General features: G+C 40.1%; 1 protein-coding gene across 1 annotated transcript in view; it reads left to right on the forward strand.

The window, feature by feature from the left end:
• The first annotated feature begins 13,053 nt into the window (after positions 1-13,053).
• The window catches only part of SLC6A17 (solute carrier family 6 member 17), a 66,549-nt gene continuing 51,913 nt past the window's right edge, over positions 13,054-27,689 (forward strand). The window contains exon 1 of the mRNA XM_003769747.2: positions 13,054-13,861. The gene's annotated coding sequence lies outside the window, so the exon portion shown is untranslated. The remainder of the gene's footprint in view (positions 13,862-27,689) is intronic.

Genomic DNA, 27,689 nt, shown 5'->3' on the forward strand with positions numbered 1-27,689 from the left:
TTGATCCACACTTAACACCGTACACCAAGATAAGGTCAAAATGGGTTCATGACCTAGGCATAAAGAATGAAATTATTAATAAATTAGAGGAACACAGGATAGTTTACCTCTCAGACCTGTGGAAGGGGAAGGACTTTATGACCAAAGAAGAACTAGAGATCATTACTGATCACAAAATAGAAAATTTCGATTATACCAAACTGAAAACTTTTTGTACAAACAAAACTAATGCAGACAAGATTAGAAAGGGAAGCAATAAACTGGGAAAATATTTTTACAGTCAAAGGTTCTGATAAAGGCCTCATTTCCAAAATATATAGAGAATTAACTCTAATTTATAAAAAATCAAGCCATTCTCCAATTGAAAAATGGTCAAAGGATATGAACAGACAATTCTCAGATGAAGAAATTGAAACTATTTCTAGTCATATGAAAAGATGCTCCAAGTCATTATTAATCAGAGAAATGCAAATTAAGACAACTCTAAGATACCACTACACACCTGTCAGATTGGCTAAGATGACAGGAAAAAATAATGATGATTGTTGGAGGGGATGTGGGAAAACTGGGACATTGATGCATTGTTGGTGGAGTTGTGAACGAATCCAACCATTTTGGAGAGTAGTTTGGAACTATGCTCAAAAAGTTATCAAACTGTGCATACCCTTTGATCCAGCAGTGTTACTACTGGGATTATATCCCAAAGAGATTATAAAGAAGGGAAAGGGACCTGTATGTGCACGAATGTTTGTGGCAGCCCTTTTTGTAGTGGCTAAAAACTGGAAACTGAATGGATGTCCATCAGTTGGAGAATGGCTGAATAAATTGTGGTATATGAAAATTATGGAATATTACTGTTCTGTAAGAAATGACCAACAGGATGATTTCAGAAAGGCCTGGAGAGACTTACATGAACTGATGCTGAGTGAAATGAGCAGGACCAGGAGATCATTATATACTTCAACAACAATACTATATGATGACCAGTTCTGATGGACCTGGCCATCCTCAGCAACGAGATCAACCAAATCATTTCCAATGGAGCAGTAATGAACTGAACCAGCTACGCCCAGAGAAAGAACTCTGGGAGATGACTAAAAACCATTACATTGAACTCCCAATCCCTATATTTATGCCCACTTGCATTTTTGATTTCCTTCACAAGCTAATTGTACAATATTTCAGAGTCTGATTCTTTTTGTACAGCAAAATAACGTTTTGGTCATGTATACTTATTGTGTATCTAATTTATATTTTAATATATTTAACATCTACTGGTCATCCTGCCATCTAGGGGAGGGGGTGGGGGGTAAGAGGTGAAAAATTGGAACAAGAGGTTTGGCAATTGTTAATGCTGTAAAGTTACCCATACATATAACCTGTAAATAAAAGGCTATTAAATAAAAACAAAAAACAAAAAACAAAAAAACCAACCAGAGAGTTATTGAAGGGATTGGAGATTTTACTGAACAAAGAGAAGGCTTGGGGTAAGGGCCACCAAGGGTTCTTGTCATTTCAGTTATGTCTAACTCTTTGTGACCTCATTTGGGGTTTTCTTAGAGAAATACTGGAGTGGTTTAGCCATTTCCTTCTTTGACTTACTTTTCTGCTGAGTAGATTGAGGCAGACTTAGAGTCACTTGCCCAGGATCTTACAACTAGTTAAAAGTCTGGGACCAGATTTGAACTCAGAAGGATGAGTCCTCCTGACTTCCAGCTTACCTCTCTATCCCCTAGCAGGGTCCTCAAACTACGGCTTGCGGTCCAGATGCAGCCCCTGAGGACGATTATCCCCCTTACCCAGGGCTATGAAGTTTCTTTATTTAAAGGCCCACAAAACAAAGTTTTGGTTTTTACTATAGTCCAGCCTTCCAACAGTCTGAGGGACAGTGAACTGGCCCCCTATTTAAAAAGTTTGAGGACCCCTCCAAGCTATCTAGCTGCTCTTAAGAATATGATTGCTCCCCTCAAATATTATCAGGAAGAAGGTTTACTTCAAAGGGAAGATCCAGGACAGATGGGGAAAAGTTATAGAGAGGAAGGTTTCAACTTCAAATAATGTAAAACTTACTGACAATTAGAGTTGTCAAAAGGTAGAATGAATAAACTACCTCATTAAGTAGAGAACCGCTCATCATTGAAAGCAATCCTACTGCTTGCCATCTTTGGGGAAGAGGGCGGAGGGAGGGAGGGGAAAAATCGGAACAGAAGTGAGTGCAAGGGATAATGTCGTAAAAAATTACCCTGGCATAGGTTCTGTCAATAAAAAGTTATTTAATAAAAAAAAAAAAAAAAAAAAAGAAAGCGATCCTAAACACTAGGATTTAGAACCATTCAGCAAATTTTACAGATGATCAGACTGAGGTCCAGAGAGAATCACTGGCTTGTCTGAGACCACACAGGTTCACGTGGCAGGTAGATTATTATTGGAATGTCATAGAGGGGATTTCTGTTGAGATAACAGTTTAGACTGAATGACCTCTGAGTCATCTTATAGAACACATCCTGCGCCTACACCGTTCTTTTCACCCTTTCTTTAGTCATCTGGCAGGTCTGACCTCAGGTTTCCAATGGAGATGAAAGAACATTGAGGTGAATTTTGCCCTGACTCATACAGAGAGGCACAATCAAGATTATAATCGTGTGCTCCCTACTTATTCAGTACCTTCTCCCCCTTCCCCTGATTTCTCTCCAACTTCCTTTCCCTTTTTATTCTACCTTGACTACCCATGGATTTTGGTTCAGGATTCCAAACTTGACAATAGCCTTTGGAGGCTGGCTTTGACTGTCTACAGATGGACGAACCAAGGCTGGAGAGATAAAAGAAATTCCTTACAATGGCCCAAGCAGCAGGACCTGGGAATCCTGGGAGAGTAGGACAGGAACTAGGGCTGTATAATAGGTGGATGTCACCTCCTTGAAAACAGGTCCAAAGTCATATACCCATTTCAATCCTATCCCTGATAAATTCATCCTACTACAACATCATCTTTGTGTCAATTGTGTCTACTATATTTAGAGATACAAAATAGCAGCTCTTGCCTTCAAAAAGACGATTACAATCTAGTGTTGTCCTTGGTAATTTTCAGTCATGTCTGATTCTTTGTAACCCCATTTGGGAGTTTTCTTTCGAAAGATTCTGAAGCAATCTGTCATGTCCTGCTTCAGCTTATTTTACAGATGAGGAAATTGAGGCTTTAGTGGACTTCTAATTCAATAGAAGTCAGCAGGGTAATGCAAAGAAGATAATGATTTCACTGCATTAAGAAGGGTATAGTTTCTAGGAAATAGATAGGTGATAGTTTTGCTGTGGTGTGTACTCATTATTTGTACTGTGTCCAGTTCCAGGCAGCATGATTTAAGAAGAATACAAATCTAAATGGAGATTTGACGGTGAAATTTTAAATATTGAGTGGGTCAAAGAACATATCAGAGAAACAATTACCAATTGCATACAAGAAAATGATAATGATGGAGCAACATATCGATGTAGCTTTTGCAATCCTCAGGGAGAAAATCTTACCTTTATAAACATACTTAAACAGAATAGAAAAATAGAAGTTTAATGAACTGAACATGAATTTTAAAAATTGGAAAGCCAACAAATGAACAAACCTAAGTTAATCACAAGAGGAGATGTTAAAAATTAGGAGAAAATAAGAAACAAAGGTTCATGGAAATTGTAAATAAAATTAAAAGTTTATTTTTTGGGGGGAATTAATAAAATTTGTAATTTTTTAGCTAACCTGATTTTTAAATAGAGGCAGAAAATGAAATTAAAATATCAAATGAGCAAGGTGAAATCACAACAAAACTGGAAGAAGCAAAAAGAACAAGTGGAACTTATTACATTCTAACAAAACTGAGAATTCAAAGGAAATAGATTACCTTTAAAAAATATAAAAAATTATCAGAAAGTCAGATAGAGATCTTAAATAACCCCATCTCAGAAAATGATTGTAAAAAATAAACTACTAAAAGGAGAAAAACATTTTGTCCTAATGGATTCACAGCAGAATTCTATTAAAAATTTTAAAGAACAACGAAGGGTAATATTTCACAAGATATTCTCAAAAATGGAGGGGAGAAAAGCACCTTATCAGAATCTTTTTGTGAGATAAATATAATCTTAATACCTAAGCCAGGGAAAGATAAAACATAGAAGGAAAACTATAGGCCAGTATCATTAATGAACATTGACCCAAAATTTTTCAACAAATCCTTTCAGAAAATAGTGATTTATCCCATAAATCATATATCGTGTCCAGGTAAAATTTATACCAGAGACGTTCAAGGATGGTTCAACATTAGATAAACAATCAGTATAATCATATTAAAAACCACAATGTACAAACCCACAAAAACGTCTCAATAGATACAGAAAAAGCCATTGACCAAGTGCAGCTTGACTTTGCTGCCTAGAAATACAGAATGATGGGTTATAGCTTTCTTATGTCCTTCAATTAGAGTATGAGCTCTCTTTTTTTTGTGTGTGTTGTTCTTCATTTTTGAAGAGGACCAGTAACATAAAGGTGATTTCTCAACTTGTTTATGAATTGGAATTAAGTGAGGGAGAGTTACACAAAGTTGTCAGCCTCATGTTCTCTTCTGGATCATCCAAGTCCATTGGCAAGACAAAAGGCAAGACTAGCACAGTGCTTGACACATAATAAACATTTAATAAATATCTTTTCATTACTTCTTTCCCTCTTCGTTCTAGCTTCTTTTCCTTCCCTAATCTCTCTGGGAAAAGAAGCCTACATCATAGGAAAAAGTGCTTGGGTTTTTTTTTGTTTGTTTGTTTGTTTGTTTTTGTTTTTTTTTTTTTGAAGAGGAGGGGAAAGACCAAGAGTTTGAAAGATTCTTTGCAGCTGAGTGTCCATAGCCTTCACTTTGGTCATCCATTGCTTTGATCACCATTATGTTGTGATAGGGCTGTTTGCAGGGGTTGACATCCATCTAGGTTATGCCTTATGTTTCTGAATCTTATCATGTAGCATTTAGCAGTTTGGGGATCAGGTAATGGTGAAACCGTAACACCAGATTTAAGCTGGTTCTGATAGTCTGGATTGCCACAGCTGAGCTTGCTGCTTTAGATTCTGATCCAGAGCACAGAATATCGCTATTATGACATTGATCATCCCTACCTTGAGTCACCCAACACCAGCAGAATGATAACTCCGTGGCAAAGGATTAGAATTTGAGAGGATCTCCATCAATTGGGGAATGACTAAATAAGTTGTGGTATATGTTTATAATGGAACAACTGTTGTACTATATTAAATGACGACCAGGATAATTTCAGAAAAACCTGGAAAGACTTAAATGAACTAATAGAGAGTGAAGAGAGCAGAATCAGGAGAACATTGTATATAGTGACAACAACATTGTACAATGATCAACTGTGAATGATTTAGCTCTTCTCAGCAATGTAATGATCCAAGACAATTCCAAAAGCCTCATGATGAAAAATGCTACCCACCTTTAGAAAAAGAATTGATGAAGTCTGGATACAGATTGAAGCATACTATTTTTTCACTTTATTTTTTGTAGCGTTTTCTTGTATGTTTTCTTTCTTTTATGAGATGACTAATATGAAAATATGTTTTTCATGATAGTATAGGTAAATATCAAATTGCTTACTATCTCAGGAAGGGGAGGCGGGAGAAAAGAAACTTGAAATTCAAAATTTTAAAAACTGTATGTTAAAAATTGTTTTTACATGTAATTGGGAAAAATAAAATATTCACAAAGATGCAGATTTTTTTTTTTTTTAAAGAACTATATTAGGGGCAGCTGGGTGGTACAGCGAATAGAGCACCAGCCCTAAAGTCAGGACAACCTGAGTTCCTCTCTCCCTCCCTGCCTCCCTCCTTCTCTCTCCTCTCTCTCTCCCTCCCTTCCTCCAACTCTCCCTTGTTCCCTTTCCTGCTCCCTCCCTCCTTCTTTCCCTTTCTCCCTCTCTCCCTCCCTCACTGCCTCCCTCACTCCCTCCCTTGTTCCCTCCTTCGCTCCCCCCCTCCCTCCCTCTCCCCCTCCCTCCTTCGCTCATTCTTTCCCTCACTCGCTCTCTCCCTCGCGCTTTACCTTGCTCTCTCCCTTGCTCTTTCCCTCGCTCTCTCCCTCGTTCCCTCCCTCGCTCCCCCTCTCTCTCCCTCTCCCCCTCCCTCCCTCTCTCTTTCTCCTCCTCCCTCACTCTTTCCCTTGCTCTCTCCCTCACTCTTTCCCTCACTCTCTCCCTCTCTTGCTCCCCCCCCCCCCTCTCCCTCTCCCCCTCCCTCTTTCTCTTCCTCCCTCGCTCTTTCCTTTGCTCTCTCCCTCACTCCCTCCCTCCATTCTCCTCTCCCCAGCGAGAGACCCCCCACACTCCCTTCCCTGATCCCTCCCTCCCTTTCTCTCCCTCCTTCTGTCTCTCTCTCCCTCCCTTCCTCCATTTCTCCCTTATTCCCTCCCTTGTTCCCTCCCTCACTACCCCCCTCTCCCTCTCCCACTCCCTCCATTCTACACATTAATTGGCAGTACTTGGATTGTGCCATCAGAAGTAGGAAGCCAAGCAGACAGGCCTGAGCCCTGTCAAATATACACCTGCTTCTCTCTGCTGACCACCCAGGTGTGCCTGGCTAAAACTAGTAGTGATTAAGAACCTTATAGGACATGGATGCTAAGTCATGAAGGTTATGTTTCAACAGATCCTTTCCTTTTCCTGCTTAGTAAAGTGGCCATTTCCTCTGAAACCCAAGGCTCCTATCTTTTGGTTAAATTTCAGATATATTTTGTCCCCTCTGAGGACAGAGAATTTACTTAATTACACTGTGTTGTTGATGTCAATAGGCAGCTGGGTGGTGAAGTGGATAGGTCATGTAATTGGAGTCAGGAAGATCTCAGTCTGAAACACTGTCAGGGAAACCTGGGAAAGCCATTTAATGCTGTCTGCCTCAATTTTCTCATCTGTAAAAAGGGAGACACATAGTACATAGCTAGTACATAGCCCTAGGATTGTCGTGAGTGTTAAAGACCATGCCCTAAGTGTGAAATCCAGAAAAAATCCTGTAAAGGGTTAAAGGGAACTGTACCATTAAGGGGTGGGTCGATTCTTTTTTTTTTTTTCCTTTTAAGGCAGGGATTTTTTTTTTTTTTTATTTAATAGCCTTTTATTTACAAGATATATACATGGGTAACTTTACAGCATTAACAATTGCCAAACCTCTTGTTCCAATTTTTCACCTCTTACCCCACCCCCACCCCCTCCCCTAGATGGCAGGATGACCAGTAGATGTTAAATATATTAAAATATAAATTAGATACACAATAAGTATACATGACCAAAACGTTATTTTGCTGTACAAAAAGAATCAGACTCTGAAATATTGTACAATTAGCTTGTGAAGGAAATCAAAAATGCAGGTGTGCATAAATATAGGGATTGGGAATTCAATGTAATGGTTTTTAGTCATCTCCCAGAGTTCTTTTTCTGGGCATAGCTAGTTCAGTTCATTACTGCTCCATTAGAAATGATTTGGTTGATCTCGTTGCTGAGGATGGCCTGATCCATCAGAACTGGTCATCATCTAGTATTGTTGTTGAAGTATATAATGATCTCCTGGTCCTGCTCATTTCACTCAGCATCAGTTCGTGTAAGTCTCTCCAGGCCTTTCTGAAATCATCCTTGGTCATTTCTTACAGAACAGTAATATTCCATAATATTCATATACCACAATTTATTCAGCCATTCTCCAACTGATGGGCATCCACTCAGTTTCCAGTTTCTAGCCACTACAAAAAGGGCTGCCACAAACATTCGTGCACTTACAGGTCCCTTTCCCTTCTTTATAATCTCTTTGGGATATAAGCCCAATAGTAACACTGATGGATCAAAGGGTATGCCAGTTTGATAACTTTTTGAGCATAGTTCCAAACTACTCTCCAAAATGGTTGGATTCGTTCACAACTCCACCAACAATGCATCAATGTCCCAGTTTTCCCGCATCCCCTCCAACAATCATCATTATTTTTTCCTGTCATCTTAGCCAATCTGACAGGTGTGTAGTGGTATCTTAGAGTTGTCTTAATGGGTGGGTCGATTCTCAGACAGCCCCCACAGCTGTGAATCATAACCCACCTGAAGGAATTGCAAATCAGCTTTTACTGAGGCAGATGTTACTTGTGAATTGGGAATGAAATAAATCAGAGGCAAGGGGGAAGAGGAGAGAGGTCAGAGAACATAGTTGCCCCTCAGTCTCCTAGTATCACTTTCATCCTTCACATGAAGGGATCTAATCTGCTGATCAGAAGCAGATCCCCAGCAGCCACTAGCAGGTGGATCCCATAATACATATGGATCAGAAGATCCTGTAAAATACTTTGCCAATCTTAAAAGTCTATATAAATGTTAACTATTATTATTATTATTATTATTATTATTATAAGAGTATGAAGTGAGGAGATAACATGGCCACTTGCGTCTCCACTGATTCGGACACACATAAAGTGTACCCAGACCTACTCAACTCTGCCAGTTTAGCAGGTTTCCCTGAGTGGCCCTGAAATATTCAATCTTATACTATTTTATAGTCAGCACAAAGGGAAGTGGAGATCTTTATTGTATACCAGAGGAGGGTAAGTAGATCCCTGGAAAAATTCCTGGGGTACTTAGTGGTGATGGATATATCTATCTGTCACTTTATCTGTTTCTATCTATCTTAATCTTCATCCTCAAACACACCTTGTCCACCACTCTTTGCTGAGGGAGGGGCCTGATCTGACTAGATTATTTCATGTTTATGTGCTTATTCCAGTTTCTAATCTGACACCAATCATAAAATGATTAGGATTTATTCCTTCCAAGTCAGAGACTAATCCTTCATGCAACTAACAAATTAATCTTCCTTAGGCAGGAATCTGGTTCTGTAAATCCTCAACTCAAACATATTCACTGGCTCCCTTTGCATCTTGAACAAAGTTCAAACTCTTTTGACTGATATTTAAACTGTCTTGCCTTGCCCTTCTTATTTCATATTGCTTTTTTCTATGTAATTTATGCTTCAGTAAAACTGACTGGAAGCCTCCAGATGGTGCAGTGGCTAGAGCATTGGGTTTCAAGTCAGGAAGACCTGAATTCAAATTCTACCTCAGATATCTATGAGCTGTCCCTGCACAGGACACTATTCTAATTTCATTTCTTCACTTGTAAAATGAAGATATGAACTGGATGACCTTGAAGGTCTCTTATAGCTCTACAACTGTCCCTATTCCCTATCCTGGTTCCCTGCTTAATGCCATTAGAATGTAAACTTCAGGAGAGAAAAATCTATTTTCCCTTTTGTTTTTGTAGTCCCAGTGTCTTATATTCATCTATTCATTCATTTGTCCTTATTAAGTGGTGGTTAAGTGCCTGGCATTATGTAGCCTTGGTGACACTAATCAAAAACAAAATCATGCCTGCCCTCAAGGAGTTTACACTCTTGTACATAGAAAACATTCAATAAATATTTGTTGGATTGCTAGATTTGCTTGCTCTACTTTCTTTGTCTAGGATTTCTCCTCTTCCTTTGTTTGCAGAATTCGTATACATTTTTTAAAGCCCAACCCAAGTGCTATCCACTAATGGATCCTTCCAGTTGGCAACCTTCCTTCTCAAACCTCAGGTTTATGTCCCTTAGAGGTTTTGTCCTTCTCAAATATAGGTAATTTGTATTATACTTTCTTGGTATTTTATCTTCCTTTAGGCTATTAGCTCCATGAGGACTCAGAACTATATTTTATGTAAAATTTGCATTTTTACCAGGAAAGTGACCTGCATACATCAGATGATGCTTAATAAATGTGTACTGGAGAAATAAATGATCCAATTCCACACACACACACACACACACACACACACACACACACACATACACACATATCCTTATACCTTTATTTCACCAGCTATAAAATTAGGGAAAAAATTTAAATTGTATGTTGCCCTGCACCAGAATGACTGTCTGCCTGATTCAAGTATTTGCCTCATGGAACATCCTACCACCCCTGCAGCCTGCTCACCATGGAAAGTAAGCTCTTCCATGGCTCTTTTCAACAATGAGATGACTGATGCCAGTTCCAGTGATCTTGTGATGAAAACACCCAAAGAGAGGACTGTGGGAATTGAATGTGGATCACAACATAGCATTTTCACTCTTTTTTGTGTTGTTTACTTGCATTTTATTTTTGTTCTCATTTTTTCCTTTTTGATTCGATTTTTCTTGTGCAGCAAGATAATTGTATAAATATGTATGCCTATATTATATTTAACATTTTTTTTTTTTACCATGTTTAACCTATATTGGACTATTTGCCAACTGGGGGAAAGCTGGGGGAAGAGGAATAAATTGGAACGCAAGGTTTTGTAAAGGTCAATGTTGGAAAATTATTCATGCATATGTTTTGAAAATAAAAAGCTTTAATAATAATTTTTTAAAAAAGGAAGTAAGCTCCTTGAGGGCCGGAATTTTTTCTTTTTGCTTGTATTAGTGTCCTTAAGTTTAGTGTAGTTCCTGGCACATAGTAAGTACTTAATTTTTTTTTTCCTTTCCCTCTTTTCCTCCTTTATCTCTTTTCTTTTTTCTTCCTTCCTTCTTTCCTTCCTTCTTCCTTCCCTTTCTTATTCTTTCCTTCTTTCCCTCCTTTCTTCCATTCTTCTTTTTTTCCTCCTTCCTTTTTTCCTTCCTTGGAGATGCAAATATAGCATTTTGATAATATGATTTGCTTCAGTTTTCTCTGACAGAAAACCACCTCCCAAATTTCCCACCAGTTCTGAAAACAACTGGAAAAAGTATACCTAGGTTTCACTTGTAAAGGGAAATAAAACCAGGTTCTGAGTTGGTACTTACTAAGGTAGTCTTGAAAAGTAGGGAGCAGGGGAAAGGAGAAATATCTCACTTCTCCCAGGGTTGAAACACTTAAGACCTGAGAAAAACTGCCCAAGGTATACAAAACCAAGTCAGGAAAAAAATGGTTCAGCCAGTCAATCAAGCAACAAATATTGGTGAAACAAAAATTGGTGAAATAGCAGTTGAGACGCTAGGTGCTATAGGAGATACAAATATATGTAAAATAATGGTCCTCCCATAATAATAATAATTCTATAATTAAAATAACATTAAAACAGCCATTTAATGTTTGCAAAGAACTATAAATATGCAACACCCAGCTATGGACTCAATCCTTCCACTCAAGCGGGAACCAGGTAGGTCCGGTTCCTTGAGAAATAGCTAGTTCAAGAGTACTATCTTCCATGAGTGCAACCTTTAACATTTGAATAGTAAACTCAAAAAACTCAAAATAATAGCAAAGGTATTTACTCAAAATGGTACATCATAAAGAGTAATTGCAAAGCATCTCTTCCCTCCCTTTCCTTCCAATACCCCAGAATCTTGAGGTTCTAGTTATCTTTTCTTGGACCTTTCAAGTTTAATTTGGAATGTGATATTCTCGACAGAAATGCTCTGTTGCCCAATTGAGCTGGTTCATTTCAGAGGGTTGAGGATTGGGTGAAAAAAAAGTACTCTTGGTCTGGGGTGACCGAAGCAGTCCCCTAAGCTGGGGTCTTGCTCTGCTGGACTGGACCAGGCTATATAGGTTGCTTATCATAGAATGGGGGGACTGCCCATCCTATGAAGGTCTCACCTACCTGCTTGATTGTTCAGCCACTGAGATCTTCCCAGTGTGAGGCATCTTTGACAGACTGGCTAAAAGTTGCATTTTCTTCAGTTGAAGTCAACTACAACAAAAGGAGCAGAAATCTTTTTCTTTCCCTCTTGGATTCCTTCAGAGACTCTATTCTGACACTAACACAAAGGAATTAAAAAGAAAATATAACCTCCCTTATACTCCTAGTTACTTCAAAAACCCTTTTCTTTCGTAAGACATTCCACCTTGCCTTAGGGTTATCATTCTCAATTTAGTCAATTATATTTCCCATATTTCTTTAAGGTTCTTATGCAGATGAGTGATCAGGAACAAAGGAATGAAAGAAATCTTGTGCCCTGGAGACACATGAATTGTCTAGCTGGCCACTTCATACTCCAATGAGTATTTCAAACCTCAGCTACTTTGCCCAGTAGAGAAAGTCTATTTTGCCTTCTACTTTACATTTCAAAGTCTCTGTTGTTTAGTCCCTAAAGACTTTTGGCTTTGTTTAGATTTTCTAAGGCATTTCCAAGACCTGTGAGGGAGGTATCCCTATTACTACCTGTTTTACAGATGAGGAAAACCGAGACTCAGTGAGGTTATGATTTAGCCTTTGTAACCCACCTAGTAAGTGAAAAAAGGCAGGATTCAGACTTTCTTAAGCACTTCCTAGACCTATAAAGGAGTACTCCATTACCACCTGTTTTACAGTTAAGGAAAACTGAGGCTCAACAAGGTTGTGATTTAGCCTTTGTAATCCACTAAGTAAGTGAAAGAGATAGGTCTTCCTAAGTCTTGAACTGTAGTGATTCAACTTGACCCGCATAAAAAGGTTTAGCCTTTAATTGGAAAGTGAAGAAAATGGACTCATGAAAAGTTTACCTACTAAGAGTCAAATGAAGGTTATTGTTGTTCAGTTGTGTCTTACTCTTCCTGATCCCATGTACCGTAAGACAGAAGCCCTCCTGTTCTCCTATAAGGAGCCCTACAGATTTTAAGTGGCTTCGTCTGTTTGAAGGGAGAAGAAATCACCTATTGCAAGTAAGGGAAAAGGTTTGATTTGGTCTTTAAGGCTTTAGCATCATTTCTATAGATGGGCATATATATTCTTCTATAGATGGGGGGAGAACGGTGGAGAGGAAAGCAGAGGTAGGGAACTGAGAACATACAACTTGAGTTAGGGGTGTGGCGAAGAAATACTCCAGTTTGGCTAGAGTGGAGGGCCAGGAAACAGGAGTTTCTCCTGCAGGGCTTTGATCAATGAGGCGATGAGATGAGAGCCTGCTCTCTCCGGAGGCCTAGGAAGCCTCAGAGGTAGAGATGGCCTTGCTGGCACCTGCCCGATGTGTGTGTGCCCAGACGGGCGTTGGCGAGCGCTTGCCGGGACACCCACTGAGGCGTCGTGAATGTATTCCTGTCTCCGAGAAAGGGAGGCCAGCAGATGTTGGGCTCAGCTCGGGCATCCGTGCCCACGGATGGATCCCGCAGCACCCCTCCTCTCTTCTCGTCTCCTGTCCTCAGCCGAGCTCTGTCTACTGCACGCGTGCCTCTCCCATTGACGCGGGACCGCTAGTGAGTCAAGCTTGCGTCACGAGCTCAGCGGAAAGAGTGGCCTTCCGGAAAGCCAGGGACAGTACAAAGTGCCGCTGTCCCCCTGCCGACAGGGGCATCTAGACGCCGTGCCGGGGCGCAGGGCAGGGCTGAGCCGAGCGAAGCACCGGGGACGCCCCGCCACCTTAGGTATACTCCGTCGGCGTTGGGCTGGAGGAGGGAGCCGTGGCCAGAGACGAGCTCCCCGTCCCCGCCGCCACTACCTCCATCACCGTTTGCGGGCTCTTTGCTCCCCTGGCGACTTCGAGGCGGGGCCACCTCGAGCGAGCCTCCACCGGCAGCCCCCCTGGAGCGGCTGCCCCAGGATAGCTTGGCGGGGGAAGGTTGGCGCTTGCGAACGCCAAGAGCGAAGTGAGGGGGGCGGAGGGGGGCGGGGGTGCTTGTCGCGTGCGCCGGCGCGCAGCTCCGCCTGGAAACGCAGCCCCGGGCTCTGGGCAGGCTTTCTAGCGCCGTGCTGCACCCAGACTGTCGGGCGTCTGGACGCGGGTGTGAGTGAGCGTGATCGGAGCTGGGGACCCACGACCCAGCTAGGATCTCTGCTGCCGCGGCTGCGCTGGGGCGGAGGCTCCTCGGAGTCCACGGGACAGGTGAGTTGATGACCGGCGGCGCTGTGCTCCTCCCTTCTTCCTTCCCATCTTGGCGCGGACTCTCCTCAGAGCTGGAGCGGGCATTTCCCTGGCTCTGGAGCCTTGGCAAGGGTCTTCCGTTGCAACTTTCCTCAGGGCAGTAGTCATCGTCCCATTTCACTGTTTTTTAACCAGCCCGTAACTCCACCTTGTCCCCAAGGAAAGCCCTGGGTGCATCCCCTCTCCCCCTTCCTCCCCCTCAGCTATTTTCCCCGAACCTGCCCAGACAGGCTGAGGAATGGAGATGCTAGAAGCCCTCTCCCCTCTTTGGGTGTCAGACTCCTCAGGCTGAGGTCCCTCTCCAGCTGCTCCCACTTCTGTTGCCTGGTTACCGAGCTGACCGCTCTCTAAGGGGCAGAGCAAGGAAGCGCTCTCTGGGGCGGGGTATATGTGTGGGGGGCGGTGTCGAGAACGCCTGGGTTCCCAAGGAGTCTGAAGAGGACAACTAAAATCGTCCAGGCCCAAGGGCAGGACGGTAGGACCCAGGAACCTCCTGAGATCCAGGGGCCCACCTCAGCACAAAGAGATCGCTTCTTAGGTTGCACCTCCCTGGATGGGAGGGACACTGGCCACCCTGAAACACGAGGGCTGCTGGCCCCCCAACCATAGGGAGCCCGGCTTCAGCCTCTCGGCCTCAGATCCATTTGACCTTGAATATCACATTGGCAAGGGGAGCTGAAGCTCGCCACTATGATGAATATTTAATACTTAGCCCCTGAGTTTAGCCCTTCAGGAATTCAGAGTAGAGATCTACTCTCAAGGGGAATTTCTATTTGTGAAAGGGTTGTGATTGATGGGGTGAGGAGATATTGGGGGTGAGTGACTTTTATGCTATTTTAAAATGTAAGTGCATTCATTATGTTCTTCCCTTAACTCCAGGAGTACCTCAGAGGTTTGACTGATTTGGAAACCAAACCTGCTATTTCTTTTTAGAAGGCCAGATTTAGCGAGTCTTAACTGCTTTATAGTGCAGGGAACATCCTGAAATGGCAGTGGCAAAAGCCTTCTTTAACTGTTTCACTGTGGCATGTTGTGTATTTTTTTTTTTTTTTATTTGTCCCAGATTCTCCTATGTGGCCCTAGCTTTTGTTTGAGAGTTATATCACTAGGGCCTTTGTTTAGTTAACTATCACCAAAATCATTCAAACTTGGCACTGGGATTGAAGACAGTGGAAATAAAGGAAGGTGTTAAAAATTGGGAGAGGGCTGAAAAAAGTTGATTTTATTTTCAAGACACTCCCTATGTTGATAAGAACTTTAAGAATTTTTAAAATATGTTCAGACACAGAAAAAAACTTCAAGAATGTGTAAATGGGCTCTCTGATTATCATATGATAGAGTGAAGGGGTTTTGTTGTTTTTAGATTAATTGGCTTCTGTGTGAATGAAAAAAAAAGCTTTCAGGTTATATGTTTGATTGTCCTTGACAGCTTCTCCTCTCTGAATCTGACTCCTCAGATGGCTTGCATCTTTAATGGCCAAGTGCGTGGTTACATTTCACCAGATTCTCGTGGCTCAGCACAGAGGGTGACTCAGTGTGTAAGCCAAATGGTGCCCACTAGTTCTGATTAGAGTGAGTTTGTTTACCCTGAGTCACACTCAGTCATGTGCCTAGCCATGGTATGCATGCTGAATGTAACTATTTAGCAGAGATCACTTGTGAGGGGGGAAATGGTGTGATCACCCAAGGCTAAAACTTCCAAAAGAGACCACGGGACTTGATGTGGAATGTTACCCCAGAAAAATCTGGGCATATCCTCAGGATGCCAGGCTTCCAGACCACCAAACAGCCAGAAACTAGGGTCACTGTCCAGAGTGCAGTGCTGAACAAATGTCAAGCTTGATCTTTGGTGTGTGTGTGTGTGTGTGTGTGTGTGTGTGTGTGTGAGAGAGAGAGAGAGAGAGAGAGAGAGAGAGAGAGAGAGAGAGAGATTGAGAGAGAGAGAGAGATGGTTTCAGCTTCTCTTGAGCTTTGCTAGCCATAATATGTTGTTTCAAGGGAGGCAAAAGTGAAAATGCAGGATTTCTTATGGTTTGGAGAAAGGTCAATAACTGCATCAATGTGACCTATTTCTCCACCTTCAAGTCTTCCCAGGCAGACACAGTTTCAGGAAAGGGTTGTGGTGAGAAAGAAGAAACACTCCATATGTATTGGACTCTGGGGGATACACAGCCAAATCCACCTGGGAAGTCTGGGTTCCCTCTAAAAAGCATTAGGATAAGAGACTGAACCTTTGACTATGAACTCCATGTTCAAGTCTTTGACCCAGTCCCCCTCGACCCCCCATACCCCTACCCCTGCCACTCTCCTCTGGGGCTCATCCAGTGATCCCCAACACTTTGGATAGACTCTTTTTTTATATCCTATTCTTTATTACTTCATGATGAAACTAGGAGATTGGGTTAAAGCTGCCAAAGAGAGAGGGGGTGTCTAAAGGAGGAGGCAACTTAGAATATTAGCTTTATTTTTGTATCAAAAATTTTCTTCCTGAAGGATCGTGGGACCTCTCTTTCCCTCATTCACTGTGTCTGGACTTGATATTCATTAATTAATCTGTACGTCCTTAGGGTCAAGAAGAGCCAGTGCATGTCAAATTAAAGATACTGTGAGGAGAATGATGGGAGGTTATTTGTCCCTGGGGAACCTCTCTCCTCCTCTTAATCCTCCATGCTTGACCCTTAGAGAGGAATCCTTTTCTTGGAGGAAAGTACGACAGCATCAAGAAGAAGATTCCCAGAAAACTAGACTCCTTTTCCCATCTTGTTCGATTCCCTTTGTTCCCTGTAGTCCTTCATATCCTGTTTTGCCGCAGTAGGAAATTTCATCTCTAATCCCCTTTAAAGCCACTGAGATAAGCAACCGAAAAATCTATGGGGAGGAAGGATTTGGGCTCCTCAGTGAGTTTCTCCGTAATCCTGTCTAGTTATCACTCACTTCCAGACCAGGCTGCAGGTGTTCTCAAATAATCAGATGTCCTGCAAACACCACAGACAAATGATGGGATGGAAGAAAAACCTATCACATCAAGCACCCCAGCTCTTTTTAAACTACTCTTTCTTTTCCTTGGCATGCTATTTGCCTATAGATCAACCCTGGCAAGATGTTTTAGAAAAAGACTTTCGTGATTTCTTTATAGAACGGATGAGGCTCTTTTGAAGTTAGTCATTATTAATCTGGATGTCTGGATGAATTTGAATTCTGAATTCTTTTTGAAGAGGGAAAGGAACCAAAAGATTCTGAAATTTTTGAAATCTCAGGCTGATCCCCTAAGCATTTTCTGGGACTACTTAGATGAAATATTTTGGCCCAGACCTATGCTCAGAGAGTCTGGGGATTTCTGTGAGTGACTAAAAAAAAATAAAAGATCCAAATGAAAGGAAAAATGGAAAATATGTATTTAATGTTAACTGAAATATCAGGCAGGATCTAGGTGCTAGAAGTGGATGGATATCTCCCTTCTTTACATGGAGAATAGAGAATAAAAACACACAGAAATCTAGAACCTGGGGGACATTATTTTTAGATTCGGATATCTATGAATCCAATCAAATAAAGTCACTAAGCATTTATAAAAATAATGCATGTTAGGTCTTATTCCTTAAACCTTGCCTGAATCAGTCACAACCAAGACCAATAATGGAAGAATTAAAGAAAGCTTGTGACTGGTATGTGGTACAAGTGAAAGAACATTGGATTTGAAGTTAGAGGTTCTGCCATATTGTCTATGTAAAATTGAGCAAGTCATTCCACTTTTCTGAAGCCTCAGTTTCTTCATCTGTACAATGCAGGGGGGGATTTTGGACTAGATGACCTTTACAATATTGTCCAGCTCCATTCTATGATCTTATGATCCTGGATATTGTCCCTGAGAACTTCTGAGTCTGCATTATCAGGGCACAGCTTGCTCCTGGTGAGGGCCCCCAGTGTGTCAGATTTCTTTGTTGAAGAGAATGAGTGCCAAGAATTTGCAGCAGTTTATGCTGTATATGACCCAGAACCCAATGTAAAACTGAGGATGCTCCAAGGGTGTTTATAAGCTTGTGTTGACATATGTCACTGGGTGAGAATCAGGTTCTGCCATGTATAGCACATTCAGAGGAAGTAAGAAGACACCCTTGCTATTCCCTTCCCAACTTTATTCATTTCTAGGCCTGAGTGATGATATTCTCAGGAAGCTGGCTCTCTATAACTCTGAGAAATCTCTGAGCAGGAATAAGTTTTTGCTGTCATGGCCACTTTATTATCTTTGACCAACTTGAGAAATGTTGAAGGCATTTTCCTATAAGTGATGCTGGATAATGATAAGATTCATCATCATTACCATTCTCTATTAGGGTATAACTAATCCCCTTCTCCAAACTCTATCTCAATTAGGATATTGAAAACTTCCCAGAAACCTTTGTTTCATTTTGGAGCAGCCATTTTGTAGCACAATCTGCCTTCTCATCAAAAGAAACATTCCATAAAAGGGGAAGCTTAGTTCTAAAAAAAATTTTAAAAAGAGTATTCTAGCTGTGTGACCCTGGGCAAGTCACTTAACCACAATTGCCTCAGAAAAAAAAAAAAGAAAAAAAGAAAAAGAAAAAAAGAGTATTAAGTATTCACTGTATATGGAAACAATATACCTACACAAAAACATATATGCAAAGAACATATGTATACACACATTTGCATAATGCAAATCATATATTTCTTAGCTGCATAGATATGATAAGAAGATGCTAGCATGAAATACCAGAGCTACACAGAATTTCTCTAGGAAGATTTCCTGCAGGAGGTAAGTTTTTAAATAGAATGAGTGGATTCCCTATGAACTATTGAAATACGGGGTCCTAACATGTTTATTATATAGCTTTTGTGTGTAGATTGAAAGCCAAAGTAGGGCCACTTAAAGGGAGAAACTGATATTCCAGCTCTCAAGGCCCCAGATGATTTTTTTCAGATGTAGTTGTCACCACTAGGATGTCACTCGATCTCATAGAGCCCAATGCTGGAACTCATTTGAAAATAACAAGCTGTCTTTCCTACCACTTCATCATTTCTAATTACTGGTTTAATTGAATTTCTGCTAGGTTCTGTGTTTTACTGATTTACAGCCTGATTTTCCACTTAAAATGAATTTTCTACTGCTGGAATTTCCCCTTCCATTGTAATATTCCTTAAATCTTAAATTTTAAAAACCCCAGACTTGCTGTACAATGGGATTAAGTGCTATTATATTAAAACTGTTTATCAAGGGAGTTGCAGTCAATGTTTGGTGGTGTACTTCTAGGATAAGCTATTTCATATATACTTAAGAAAGAAGTAATGTGTTTTATATTGTTTTGTTTTGTTGTTCCTGCGGATGAAGATGAAGAAATGGTAGGATTAAAGGGTCCATTCTTTTTCTCTGCTCTTGGAATATTTGGTGCTGTTACAGGTTCTGAAACTATGTATAGGGTGCCCATGGAATCCTATCCTTTGAGTGACTGCAAGGGGTTCTTTTTTTTTTTTTTTGGCTATTTTCAGGAAAATGGTAGGATCCAATATGAGAACATTGACATGAGAATAAAAAGATATGGCTTCACCAATATCTTGCTGAATATTTGTCTTGTAAATTGTTTTCTCATTGATGTATTTCACTCCCCACCCCCATTAAAAAGTTTCAATGAGAAAAGGTGCATATAATCATCTCAGTTCATCTGGGAAAAAACATCAAGCAATGAATGTGATTAAGGGTATCTGATAAATATTCCTTCAAGTGCTCTTCACTGGTCCATTGCATAACTCAGGTAATTGGACACACACTGTTCCCTCTGCCACCTTCTCAGAGTTGAGAGAAAATGTTCATCTTAAAAAAGGGTTTGGGGCAATTGCTATGAGGGCCCATCTGTGAGCAATAGGAACTGCCATGCTAAACAAGAGAGGAAGGGAGTACGTTAATTGGACTTGTATTTTTCTTTTCCATTTGATTTTTTTAATGTCCTCATTCCAAATTGGAAGAATTATGTTGGTCTCCTGCCTGGAAACAGACACATGCTTCAAAGCAATTTAATAGAAAAATGTCATTATGGAGTCTTAAAGGAAACTTAAGCTTGTCTAATAGGTGTTCTGTTCCCCACTGTGAGGAGAATGAGGGACAGGTTGACTATACATGTGCTGATATCACCTGCTCCTCTACTCCTTGTCCATACTCCTATTTGTTTGTGGACCCAGGTCCTTTGCCCTTCAACCCTATGTAGTACCCTGTTTTGTATGGCTTCAGAGACCTGCATAAAATGAAAGAAGAGGGATGTTTCCTATAGGTGGGTTCTCAATTCCTTGCATCCATGATTTCATTTATGTAGCTACACCCTCCAGCTCCCACCATGGGTATAGACTGTAGCCTACCCGCATCTCCTTTCACATGTCATTTTTTTCACAGCTTTCTCTAAATCTTAAGGTGATCCACTAAATTTGTTTGAAGCCTTCCTTAGTTGTTTTTAATGCTCTTTTGTTACTGGGATGTCCTTCTATTGTCCCACACTCTCGTGGCATTACAAGTTCACTGTCTTTTGGGCTTGATGATGTCTTTTATGCTCTGATATTGTCAATATGATTCAGTCTGTTGATGTTTATCACACTTATTTCCACTTTCATTTGGATTCCCTCAAATTTCAGGGTTTTTTTTTTTTGAGACTATGATATACTTTGGTTCACAGTTATTTGGTATCATTGGAAGAACATTAGTGTCAGAATAAATGGGCTGTTATGGTAGCTATCTACTTGGGATCTCTCACTAATTGTATCAAATGTATTTATGCTCAGACAAAAGAGGGGAAATATAGGAGAGCAAATGCTTCTCTTACCAGTGCAATCAGAGAATTGATGAATTGACTAAATTCTTTTTCATTCTCATTCACTTCCTAAGTCCATCTACCCCTTCTCTTGCTCTTCCTGGATATTTTGTCTTCTCTGAGTTTTCTTCTCTCTTGCTTCTGTCCTTGCCTATATAACCACTTCTCACTCATTTTCTAGATCATCAACTGTATCATTCATATAGCTATAGTTGTGTCACTAATGCTCAATCCTGGCTGGACCCTTTTTTCTTTTACTTCTCTCCTCCTTTTTTTTTTTTGTGACTTCCTCAACTTCCATGGGTTCCATGATCATTTCCATGAAGAAGACTCCTAGAATTAGATATCCAGTTTTATTCTCTTGAGCTCCAGCTCTGCATCATCAACTGCCTAATAGATATCTTGAGTTAGATGTTTGATAGGCATCTCAAACTCAACATTTCCAAAACAGAACTCAATTTTCCACCTTTCTGAATTCATCCTTTTTTGTAGTTTCCTTTTCTCTGTCAATGACATTACCAGCTTTCTAATCTCTCAGATGTATAACCTTGAAGTCATCTTCAACTCCTCACTCTTTCTTAGCTCACAAATCTAATTAGGTGTCAAGTTTTATCAGTTTTACTCTCCATCTATCATATCTATCCACTACCTTAGTTTAGATTTTTGTTGCTCTCTTGTGAAGTGCTGTAATCTCCTAATTGGTTCCCCTCTTTCAAATCTCTCTTCTTTCTGACTTTCTGCTTAAAACGAATTTGGGTTATGTTTCTGTACCATTTTAGAGCCTAAAGTAGTATGGAAGCCCAAGGTAGAGCGGGTGATAGTTAAAAATAAAATTGATATGGGATGTGGAGTTAGATTATATAGAGTATTCATCTTGGGTAGAGCATGGTTAACTTTAAAGGGCTTCCCCATTCATTAAAGTTCTCTGATCCTTTCAACACAGTGAATCCATTATTATCAGGTGAGGATCTATTTAGACAGAGGATGAATTTGGTCTGTGAAGTCTGAGGACTTCCCCACACATAACCCAAAGCTGCTGTAGAATCTACCTGTGCTTGTATGTTTAAGCCTTAATAAAGAACTTTTCAGCCCTACTTCTTTGTTTCAAGGAATAGCGTGGGGAGGGATGGCTATGATTCAAATGCCGTTACAAGACTCGGACCACTCTCCAAAGGTGGGAACAGAAGGATCCAGGAATAATATCTAAGTGACAAATGTTGCTAAGTGATCCAGTGATCCATAAGAGGGAAATTTATACCTAGTTTAAGAAAACCAATGAAAAATGGAACTAGTTGAATATAGTAACAATAGATATTCAATCATTTTCAATTCTTTGTAACCCATTAAGAGTTTCTTGGCAAAGACACTGGAGCACTTTGCCATTTCCTTCTCCAACTCATTTGACAAATGAGGAAACTGAAGCAAAAAGAGTTAAGTGACTTGCTCAGGGTCACACAGCTACTGAGTATCTAAGGCCAGATTTGAATTCAGGGAAACGAGTCTTCCTGAAGCCTGTCTACTGTGCCACCAAATTGTTCCAATAGTGTGTGCATAATACATGTGTGTGTGTGTATACACACGTGCACATGCATATGTCATCTCTATATACATATATATCTGTGCATGTATATATACCACACATATGAGTAGGTAGAGATCACATATACACATGGATTTATGTATATGTGCACATATGAGTATATATATATAATACATATTAAAATGTGTGTGTGTATACACACACACACACACATATATGTGTGTGGCACTTGATTGTTACATGTGCATAGAACTATTATTTGATCCTCACAACAGCCCTATGACCTCTGTCTATAAATTGATCAAATTTAGTCTCCTCTCAAGTAATAGAAGTTCTAAGCAAATTTAAGTTCCAGCCCCACCAAGGGTGTACCAGAGCCAGCTCAACCTGATCCTGTGAGAGGAAATTGTTAAATTTTTCAAGGTGAGCATTTATACCCTGGAAATTAGCAGACTATAAATCAGAGGTTAATTTATTATTTTGTTAATTTCTAGACTTAAGGAAGTAATGAAAAATATTAATAATACAGTTTAAATTAATTTAAGTTTTACATTTAATTAAAACTTTAAATTCAATTAAATTAATTAAAAAAGTGTTTCACGCATAAATTTCTCACCCAGTCAGCAAATATTTATCAGAATTCCCCTGCCTATTCTACATTGGGAAGCTGTCAATTTACTTCCATAATAAATATTTCAAGATCTACAACACATCCTTCTCCCCTGACAAATGTTCTTAAAATAATTTTCAATATTGGGACTGTATGTTGAACGTTATCACTTACAGCCTCAACTCACTGGCATTTTGGAAGCTTTGAGCTAACTTACATGATATCAATGGAAAGACTACGAATATCTGGAGTAGGAAGACCTGAATCCCACCTACCAACTAGCAAATCCTATCATCTCTGGACCTCATTTACTCAACTGTAAAGTATTAGGCTTCCCCTGAATGCTCTCCCTTCCACTTCTTATGCCATGATCTCTCTTTGAATGTCATAGTTTATAGGCGTTAGAGCTGGAAGATCATTTTGTATAACCCCTCTGATTATAAATAAGGAAATTGAAGACAATACTCTGGGTCAAACAAGTAGTAAGTAATTGAGAGTCGAACCCAGGGCTTCTGACTCTCAAATTCAACCCTATCTCTATTTATGAATTTTAGTCCTTTTACAACCACCTATTTGTGCCCATGTAATTTCCAAATGTTCCTAAGTCATCCAGACTCTCATTTGGGGCCATTCACACATGGCCTTTGTCAATGATTTCAAGGACACAATGGAAAAAAAGAAGTAGTTCTGAATAATCAGGATTGACTCACAGAGAATTGCATTATTAGCTGCCATGGTTTTAGAACAAGAGAAAAGAGGATATCATTGGATCTGTGTGGATTCATCAAAAATAGTGGCTGTCTATGCTTTCAATTGGTCTGTTTTATAGCAAGAAAAATAGCAAGTTTTCCTCCTCCTCTCCAAGCCCCTGTGTGCAGCGCAGTCCAGGCTCAGCAGAAAGAGACCCTACAAACCATCACCATCATCCTAGTAATTGCTTTGAGCTTTCCGGATGTGACTCAGCTCCCAGGGACCCTCCTCCTTCCACCTCCCTGGGTTTACACAGTCAAGCAGAAGGTTCCTAAACAGAGCTGAGAATAGGGCTTTGAGATCAGCCATTCTTTACGGTTTGAGTCAGCCTACTACTTAAAATGGCAAAGAAATGTGGCAAGGAGATCAGCTCTCTCTCTACCAGGAGATATTTTTACCTATTTGTCTTGCTATATTTTTCCCCTTCTAGAAAACTCACTCATCTCTTCTGTTAAATGAGCTATTTTGGGCTCCTTGATGCCTTTGTTGCTAAGTGATAGATTTGGAACCAAGGGCTCGCACAGTGTACTGAGACAGGCTCTGAAGTGTACCATAAGTAATTGAGATATTCCTTTAAGTTAGTATCACAGAATTTAATCACTCGATGCGTCGTTCATGAAGGTGACTTTACAAGCCAATGGAGACACAACAGGAGAATTACTGGTACCCAGATAGCTTAGTTGCCAGAGATTCTCAATGAAAAAGATGTGGCCGTAAAATGGAATGAGCCCTAAGATACAAACTGGAAAGCTAGATGATCCCATCTGAGCTGCTAACTAGCTGTGAGATCCAGCAAGACTATTCATCTCAATGTCTTGGTTTAATGAAGGATTATGCTAGTCTTCTGTGCTTCCATAAATTCAGTTGAGTAACTTTTGAGAATGAAATTATACTGGCTGGAAATATGCAGCTTTTGGGGAGTCTCATCAGTAATAAGTTTGGGGGGCCAGTGGGCAGCAACTCTTCTGGTTGTCACCAGAACTTTGATTCGCCTTACTGGATGGAAGACCATCGAGATCAGAAGACTCTGAAATGAAAGTCTCATCCCTCTCCCTGCACCCTGTAGAATGTAAGTTTCTTGAAGATAGAGACTGTCTATCTTTGAATCCCCTGGATTTAGTACATTGTTGTTCAGTCATTTTAGTCATGTTTAACTCTTCATGGAATTATGCAGTGGTTTGCTATTTTCTTCTTCAGCTCATTTTACAGATAAGGAAACTGAGACAAATAGACTCACACAACTAGTAAGTTTCTTAGGCTGAATTTGAACTCGGGTCCTCCTGATTCCAAGTGCTCTATCCACTGCGCCATCTTGCTGCCCTTTGGAATTGGTTGGTTTTTTAAAAAAGCTACACTCTTCTATGTCTTATGAAGAAGGGAAAAGAAGAAGAGAATTAGTTCTCTTTTAATCTTATCAACAGGATTGTTTCCTGCCAGATGTGTCATTGTTTCTCACTTGAGCCTCTGGCTGGACACCAGTTCCCCAGCTCACTATTGTTCCCATCCCATAGAGACCTCAGAGACCAGCTGAGAACCCTTCATTTTACAAATAGGGAGATTGTAGCCTAGGGAAACTAAGTAATTTGCCAAATATCAGCATCAGAGTCAGAATTTGAACCCAAGACATCTGAAATCAGAATCAATGCTCTTTCTGCTTATATCATGTTACTTCCTTGGTCTACTGTCTCCAGTCTGAAAATGGAAGTGTGGATTCCCTGGCTGGCATCAGGATTCTCAGCTTTAGGAAATGAGGAAATCCAAGTTGGCGCTGCCTCTCTTGGTGACTGATTATTGGCATAGGGTGCCAACTGAACAAATCGTCTGTGACTGGAAGTAAGAATGTGGGAGGGAGCCTAGCCGAGGCAGAATAGGTGCAAAATCAAGGGGATCGAATGTGCCAGGGGTTGGAGATTTATGGTGGCAAAGTTGCTTTAAACTATTTCCAAACCGCACATGGGCACTGCCCTGCAGCAGCTTCCTTCCAGGACACCTGCACCAAATAGAAATCTCTTTAAATCCTTCAGACCTAAGATTTCTAGACTCTAAAGCCTTTTTCACCTTTTCCTTTGACAGTAGGAGGTAGTGTATGACCTAGAAAATGAACCCAGAAGCCTTTAGGGAGGAACCAGTGAAAATGGACATTTATGGAATGTGGGGGTTCCAACCAACCAACCAACCAACAGAAAAGACCACTTTCCTTCCCAAAAGGTGAACTGAGAGGTAGCCCCAGAAAGGAAAGGTTGAGATTTATGTGGCTAAAGGTAAATAGAATCTAGTTCAATTAAATTCAGCAAGGATTACATATTAATATATAATAATTACACATTGTATGCTACTATATGCCAATATTATTATATTGAATATATATTTTTTAATTATGCAAGGAAAGACAATGTAGAGCATTTCAGGGAAAGATGAAGATCATCTTTAACACGTTTAGTCATATTGTGAATCTCTGAAGATGGTATATAGTGGCTCGTGCAGCAGGAATGACTGTCAAGCCTGAACTAGTGAAATGATGATGCTGGGAAGATGAGAGGAATGGGGGGAAATACTGAATTTGGACTCAAGTCCTGAGTTCAAATCCTATCTTTATCATTTGTTAAACAAGTCACTTTAATGTTTTTGCAGTTTCCTCATCTATAAAATGAAAAGACTGGACTAGATTTTCTCCAGTGTCCTTTCTATCTGTAAAACTATGATCTCATAATTAGAACTGTGAGGATCTAATGAACTATGGATTCATTGAAAAAGTCCGAACAACTATAAAAAATGATGAAAAAGTTGATTTTTGAAAGGCCTGGAAAGATGTACACAAACTGATGATGACTGAAACAAGCAGAACCAGGAATACATTTTATATAGGAACAGCAAGATTGTGTAGTGATCAACTATGAAAGACTTGGTTCTTCATATATTGGATTATTTGTTTTCTAAGGGAAGGGGGAGGGGAGAGGGGGGGAGAAAAAATTGAAACACTTGCAAGGGAGAATGTTGAAAACTATTTATCCATGTATTTTGAAAATAAATAGCTTTAAAAAGAAAGAAAGACTTGGTTCTTTTCAGTGGTTCAGTGATTTAATACAATCTCAATAAATTCTGGATAGCAAATGTCATCTACATCCACAGAAAGAATTATGGAGATTTGGTGGTGACTTGCCCAAATCCATGCCCCATCCATGCTAAATCAACACATGCTATGTCCATTTTTTTCTTATGCTTTTTTTCTCTCATGATTTTTCCCTTTTGTTCTGATTTTTCTCTCTCAACATGATTTACAAAGAAATGGTTATTAAAATTAATGTACATGTATAATCAGAAACAAAATAAAACGATAAAAAAAGAAAGTTGATCCATGGTTTGGGACCTGTGGAAATGGCCAGGCAGAAGAATCTTCAGAATATCAGCAAGTAGAGGCCAGGAAGGAGGAAAAAAGAATTAGAAAGAAAACATGAAAAACAGAGTTCTGGAAAACAGAATCCATATACTATCACTGGAGATGGGAAGTTCATTTTAGGGAAACTAAAGAGGGATAAGTGCCTGTAATCTAGAGAAAGACCAATCTGAGATTTCCCTTGGATGAGAATTAGAAGTGGGATAGGGGATGGACAGAGAGGATGAGGAGATGTAGGATGAATTGGTGGGTGCCAGAATTATAGTTTGAGTCAAGGGCCAAAGGCAATAGATGTGGGCCTAGAGAGGGTAAGAATATGTTCTCCCAGAAATATATATATACATATACATACACTCTATCTATTTATAATATATATATATATATATATACATGCATACACAATACTATATATAATACAGGGAATCAACAAAGCTTTGATCTGACAAAAGGATCCATAACCCTAAAAACTGGAGCCTAGAAGAGATCCTTGTAGGAAGAAAGAGAAAATCAGGAAAGTTTTTGCAGAACACTAACTAGTGTGCTAGTCCACATCAAAAGCAATGAGTAATGTGAAACTTTATCCATTCTTCTTCCTAATCCTTCTATTTTAGCCCTAGCAGAAGAATCTTTCTAATGTATAATTCTGATGGAGAAGCTCTAGAGCATTAGCTTTCTATTAC

This window comes from Sarcophilus harrisii, chromosome 4, assembly GCF_902635505.1.
Source record: "Sarcophilus harrisii chromosome 4, mSarHar1.11, whole genome shotgun sequence".
NCBI lineage: Eukaryota > Metazoa > Chordata > Mammalia > Dasyuromorphia > Dasyuridae > Sarcophilus > Sarcophilus harrisii.